Source organism: Molothrus ater, chromosome 14, assembly GCF_012460135.2.
Source record: "Molothrus ater isolate BHLD 08-10-18 breed brown headed cowbird chromosome 14, BPBGC_Mater_1.1, whole genome shotgun sequence".
NCBI classification, from domain to species: domain Eukaryota; kingdom Metazoa; phylum Chordata; class Aves; order Passeriformes; family Icteridae; genus Molothrus; species Molothrus ater.
The window spans coordinates 7,756,734-7,763,384 of NC_050491.2; the positions used below are offsets into that span (position 1 = coordinate 7,756,734).

A 6,651-nucleotide genomic window follows, 5' to 3' on the forward strand; every position below is an offset into this window, starting at 1 on the left:
GGGGGCTGTGTGTCGGGGTGCACAGGCAGGCGTGGTGTGCGCACTGCTGCACAGGGCTGCAGCGTGAGTGACTGAGATGTAGGCAATGGTACCTCGAGCAAACGCTGCCACTCAGCACCTCACCTGAAATAGATCATTTTGGGTATTGCTACTTTTTGAAACAGCTCTGTAATTTGCCTGTGCTGTCTGTCTGTTTTGGTCTAACATGTCTCAAACACAATTAAAAATAAGCTGTGCTAAAGCCATAATGACTTTCCTTTAATAGTGGTAATAATGTTTTGTGAGAGAAAGCTGTGCTCAGGCAGTGAAAATGCTTTATATCAAATGATCCAGGCTGCTGTTACTATTCAGAATGTAACCTGCTGGGGCTTTGCTGTTGCTCTTTGCACTTGCTATTGTTTCTTGCACTTGTACCTGTTTGCAGCACAGTTGCTGTGTTTGCTTGTCCGAGTGCAAATGTTCACATTGACTGATGGGTGCATGGCATGCTGGATAATTGTGTCCATGGGTGCTGGATGTCTGTGTCTGTTTTAAGACTGGGGCTGTAGGTCTGGATGTGCTTGCCACTGTCATGGAAGAGTTACTCTTAGGCATAGCACTCTCATGGAGCTACTGTCAAATGTGTGTCTCAGAGCAGAAAGTAATCTTGGTTTGCAGCAAGATGAACAAAAGGAATGCCTGAGCTTTTCAGGGTGATATTGTGGAAGCTGTGTTTGCACTGTAAGTGCTGTATGTGCTTCAAGTACCTGAGAGTTACTGGGAGAGCTGGTTCCTTACAGACACAGAAGGGCTGAGAGGAGGGGCTGGGCAAACACAGCACGGGCTGCTGTGAACTCAAAAGGTTCCAACAGCGAGAAACAGAGCCTAAATGAACCTAAATAAGCAAGGGATCTGAATTATTCACAAACAGAAATGCATGTTCCTGAGCAGTCAGGTGTCTGAATCCAGAGCAGCCTCAGGCCATGGGACTGGCATTGTGAGGGTGAGCGTTGTCCTAAAATGAACTGTGCAACAGAAAAATCACTTGGTATGAGATACAGGCTCGTATTCCTCTGGGACTGAGAATCTCTTGTACTCAATTTTTAGATTCTTTTTGTTACTGTCTAAAAGGCACTTGATGTCACAATTCCTGTCACTTTGGCTTTTGCATTTGTTCCTCGCAATATTCAGCTGGAATAGCAGCCTGCCAGGGCCCACAGCCTATATCCCGTTGCATCCTTGTTCTCTTTCTCTTGCTGTGCTTGACTCCAGTGGTTCCATAGACCTGGCTGGCCCCTGACTGGTTGTGTGGCCTTTGTGTGAGGAGATGAGTGTAAACACAGGGGCTTAACCTGAGGGCAGTCTCTTGCTTCAGACTCAAGGGAGCTGCTCAAGGACTGGTTGCCATGCTGCACCTCTGGGCTCACGGGTAGTCAGGTGTGTGGTGGCCACTTCTTTTGCATCTCTCCATTTCTAGGGCTTCTGGTGTGCTGTTAAAGCTTTGCAGGGAGCAGCTCTCCAGTGTTTTGTACCCCCACCCAGGCACCTGGGAGGGCTGTGGTGGGGGCAGCCAGGGCTGTTGGCCACAGTGTCCAGGCCTTGGACCCCAGGAGGGGAAATGAGCTGATGAAATCTCATCTTGGTGGCAGGTGTGGCATATAACCATCTTTGCACCGGGGGATGTGGCTTCTCTGTGCTGCACAAACACTGTGTGACCTGGGGAGGATCAGGAGAAGATCCCAGCATGGCAAAGAAGCAATGGGGTTAGGCCATCCAGTGCTGTGAGCTCCCAAGCATTGTGTACATCAGTGAAGACAGGCAGATTGCCATAAGTGATCACAGGTGGAGAAATATCACTGCTGCATAGTTTTAGTCTTTCTTTTCTTAGTCTTTCATAGTTTTTCTCACATGATCACTGAGGTGCTGGTGGCTTTGTAACTTTTGCAGCCCCATAGCTGAGCCTGCAGGGTTGCTGCCCACAGATGGTAAGCCTTGCCCTATATATCAAGCAGACTTCTCTGTGCACATGCCTGTGTTTAATTACCATTATGAAATGGTAATAAAGAAATCTAAAATGTCATTACAATGTGGAATGGGGCTGGGATTTGCAGTCTAACTGCAAGCCTCCTGCTGGCAAAACTGCTCCAAGTTTGTCTGAACACTGGACAGTTGTTGCCCTCTGTGAGCTGCTCTCTAAGCTGTCTCTGATGTGGCTTGGTGTGTTTGTCACTGACTTGCCAGGATATGTTGGTGTCAGCACCTCTCCTGAGCCTTTCCTATGGTGGAAATTCTGCCTGGCTAAAGATCCTACCAGCCAGATGGCTCAGCAAGAGCAGTGCTAGGCATGCTTTGCCCAAGGAGTAACTCCCTCTTGAAGGAGAGTTATTTTGATGTAGGTAAGGGTGGTTAGGACTGCCCTGACTCCCTGATGCTGGTACCTGTTCTGAGAATGGGCACTGATGCCACCTTACCAACATAAAGCCTTTCAATGCACTTTGCAGTAAAATGACTCTGTGGTGTTTATAAACCTTTCAGGGTACTAAAATGGTCTTAAACCCTCTTGTGTTTCTTGCTTTAGCTTTGAGCTGGCCCAGAGCTGGGTTTGACTGGCAACTCAGTCACTGCTTGCAGTGTAAGTTCCTTGGGATGGGGTGATGGATCCCTGCCCTGTCCCAGTCCTGTTCCCCTGCTGCCCTTGGTGCAGGCTGAGCCCTGAGAGTTCAGCTCCAAGCTGCAGCCAGTGACAGTGTCCACATGCAAACCTCAGCAGCAGGATCAGAGCCACGTTTCTCAAATTGACAAGGAAAATAAAGGCTTTTATTCTGTGGGGAGGAGAGGACAAGAATTATTTCAAACATTTTAATAAGCCCTTAAAGTAAATATCTAAATGTTCTTCCATTTTGGTGTAGCTCTTGGAAAATTTCCCAGGATGTCTTTAAAGAGCTCATTGTAAAATAGTGAGGTGTTCTTTTCCCACAGGTGTATGTTAGAACAAAAACATTTCACTCAGAATTATTACAGAATTACCTGGTCTTGGGATTCCTGTGAGGAGCTTTGGGAAATCATTTACCTGGGCTGTGTTATGTGGGAGGTGCTGCTGTGCAGGTCCATGGTTTGTGTAGAGGGGAGGCAGAGGGTCAGAACATGATCTTGCCTGCCTGGCTTTAAATGGGAAATTGTGGGGGTTCTTTTTCAGCACTGAAATTAGTTCTGTTCTTTAACTTTTTAGCATAAAAAGGGAGGCCTTACTACAAATAATGTGGTTTGCAACAACCTCATGGACTATACAAGTTTTTTTCTGAAGTATTTTGTTGCAGGAATCAACAGAGAATTACTTCACAACTTGTTTTAACATTGTAACACAAACACCTGTACATAGGAAGCAGAAGTCTTTCTCTTCCTTTGCATCCTTTTCTGTCTGCCTGGAAGAGCAGTGTAGTCCTTACCTGCTGCCACAGAGCACCTTGGGGAAGGTGCTGAGCCCTGTTAGGGAAAAGGAGATCCTGATTCCTTGGGGAGCTGAGCCCAAGGCACACCAATGAATTGCATTGTTTTCATTGACTCAGGTAACCTTTTTATTAGATTACCATTCCCTTCACAGTCTCAGGGACCAGAGTAATAAAGGTAATGAAGGATGAGTAATAAAGGCAAGCACAGATGCTTATCTGTCCTAGTCCCTCTGACATGCCAGTCCATTGATACTGTTTGCTGTTTGGACCTCATCTTAGTTAGAATTCAATTCTGAATCTCCATAGGTTGTGAATTGGGAACTCCCCTGCTCAAAGCCCCGCTTCAGCTGTATGGAAAATTCTGTGCCAGGCTGTATGGTTATTAATAAGCTGATTTTGTTAGAGAATGGAGCACCATGTCTGAGCTCTTGTGGCAGGCAGGCTAATGATATTGGACAGCGAGCAACTGTCACTTTTGCTAAATCTGTCATATTGCAAGTAATCTGCTTACAGCATGCAGTGAGGGTGGGCAGAAAGACAGGCTAATCCACCTTGGGGCTCTACCCAAAGTGAAATTTGGAGTCTGCTTTTCTCAAGAGCACAGTTATCCCTTGGAAACTGTTGTCTCAGAAGCACAGAGAAAGCTAAAAACCTAAACAGGCATCAATTTAGCTGAATAAACTCCATCTGTGTGTCTACTCTAGGTCTTCTAGACCCTCATTCCTGAGCAATTATAAAATAGGACTTCTGATGAACAGAAGTGACATAGAATTTGTCAGAAAATGTGTCCTTGCACATTGCTTAAAAATGCACCACAAATTTGGAAGCAAATCTGAGGATTTTCTTTTCTATAAAAGGGGAATGAGACTTGGTCAACAGTACTGGACTCTCAGCAAAGCTTTCATGGGTGGGATCTGTGGATGTAGCACACAAGGAGGCTCTTGGTTGTCTCTTTGTGTTTCCAGAGCAGCCAGATGCCAATTCCCAACCTAGGGACTCCACTGGGATCCCATCTGCAGCAGTGTGGGCGCTGCCCATGGGCTCTGGGATGGGTTTGGAGAGGCAGGAAGGAGGTGCAGGCACCCACTTCTGCTAACAAACACCTTCCTGCTAACAAACACCTTCCTGCACCTCCTCCTGCTCATGTTCAGCCCTAGGTTGTTCTTCCCTGTTGCTGCATTAGATCTGACTGTCTCTTCAGGCCTCTGTGTAGAAAAGCAGCCCGTTTCTCCCAGGTTTCTCTCTTTCTTTTTACAAGTGAGACTTCACCTGTGTACAACATGTTTTTCAGAAACAATCCCCCATTTTGGCCTCATTTGGCCAAAGTGCGTAGCAGTTCCTTGAATTGGAGTAGATAAATAATCATGTTGATGGAGGTGCTGCTTAATATTAAACTAAGTCTGTTGCTGAATCAGGTCCTTGATCTTTGACAACCTTTGTGCTACAAAAGTATTTATGTGTGTAAACATTAAATTGTAGATGCAGTTTCTTCAGATAACTGCAGCATATGGGGCACAGGGCTGGATTTTATAGGGCAATAAAGCTCAATGCTAAACACTGGGAATTGCTTCCTCTTCACAGGCCTTTATATCCTTTATCATATTGTTGGAATTTTAGTTAGTGGAAATGTAATGTTCTCTAAATGAAAATTGAAACAGTTTATAAGGTGGCTTTTTCTACACTTCCCACAAATTTCTCCTGAAGAAGTCCACAATATTCAATTTTGGGACAAAGTAGGGCATGAATTGATAACCTTGGGAAAATCTGGGAATACGTCTTCAGCTAAATTCGTGTTCTGGAGTTTACAAGTTTGAGCAGACTTGCTCAAACAAAGGGAATTGGAGAAAAAGCCAAATATCAAGGAATGTACCTCTGCTCTCCCTGTTTCTTCCCCCCCAAGCTCTAAACTCTGTATCCCAAAACTTGGTATTTTAAAGAGAGCACACCCTGCTCATTCCCCAGGAAGCCAGCTAACTGAGTACTTTAAAATGCCTGAGTTCCTTTGTCCACAACGCCCTGGCCAGACCGCATGGAACCTTTCCCAAAATCCTGCGTCCCCCCACTCTGAAACCCAGAGCCTGGCTAGCTCAGTTGGTAGAGCATGAGACTCTTAATCTCAGGGTTGTGGGTTTGAGCCACATGTTGGGCACCAAAATATTGAGATATGATCCCAATATTACCGGATGGAACGTACCTGGGCTTGTCTGGCCCTTGCTTCTTGACCAGAGGTGGCAGCTGAGATAGTTTTCACCTCTGAGATGCCTTTGGCTGGCTGGATGTTGCAGCTGGGTGCTTAGAGCAGGTCCAGGCATGCAGGAACGGGGGGAAGGCTCAGGGGACAAGTGACACCTGGATAGGCCCATGATCCCAGGGCTGAGAGCATCTTTTGAACTTTTGCCAATCAGACAATGCCCTTGCTGGAATGCCAAGATTGATGGACAGCTCTCAGCAGGGGCAAGGGGAGAGGAAGGGAGAAGGTATTGGCCCACCTGGGAAAGGAACTGGGATAGCTAAAACAGGATATTGCATCACACTGCAACAATCCTCTTTTAACAACTGTTCCTCCATTGCATTTAGTAGTTCTTAAGAGTATCTTTGTTCCCCTAAAATTGTCCTGTCACCTATGCAGTGCTCCACAGGAAGATGGCTGGTATTATTGTCTTTCCTGTGGTTGCATGAGAAGTTCCACATGAGATTGGAATACTGTATTAATCTGGGACAGTAGATCATGCATAGGGATTGAAGGCTCTCAATTACAATATGTATTTTGCAACGATGAGGCTGTACAAAATATGCTTGCAGTGAGCTTCAGCAGATCCCCAACTTTGTGACTCCCCACAGGGGATCCACAATAGTCAGAGGTAGAGAGATGCCTACATGACTTGCATCTTAGGAAAACCAGCCATGAAAGTAGGTTTAAATGCTATCAGAAAAAGGAGGTGGGACATAAGCTAAATGGCTTATTAAAATCATCCAGTGGCAGAGCTCTAGGTTCAGTGTAGAATTCCTGGCTGTCAGCCCACCAATGCTAACAATAATCCCAAGCCTCCAAGGTACAGAGCTGAGGTCCCTCTGTTTCCTGCAGGTACCAGGCAGCACGTGAGACCCATTGATGGCCATCACAGGCAATAGGTTGTGCCACCAAGGAAAACAACTGTCTTGGAGTGACTGTATGGGACTGTATCCCTTATAATCTGTTTTATGCCCAGACGTGGCTGCTGTA

At 46.0% G+C, this 6,651-nt stretch overlaps 1 non-coding gene across 1 annotated transcript; it reads left to right on the forward strand.

Moving 5' to 3' along the window:
• Positions 1-5,504: 5,504 nt before the first annotated feature.
• Positions 5,505-5,577, forward strand: TRNAK-CUU (transfer RNA lysine (anticodon CUU)). Its single transcript has one exon. It is a non-coding gene; the product is annotated as a tRNA-Lys (tRNA).
• The last annotated feature ends 1,074 nt before the right edge of the window (positions 5,578-6,651 follow it).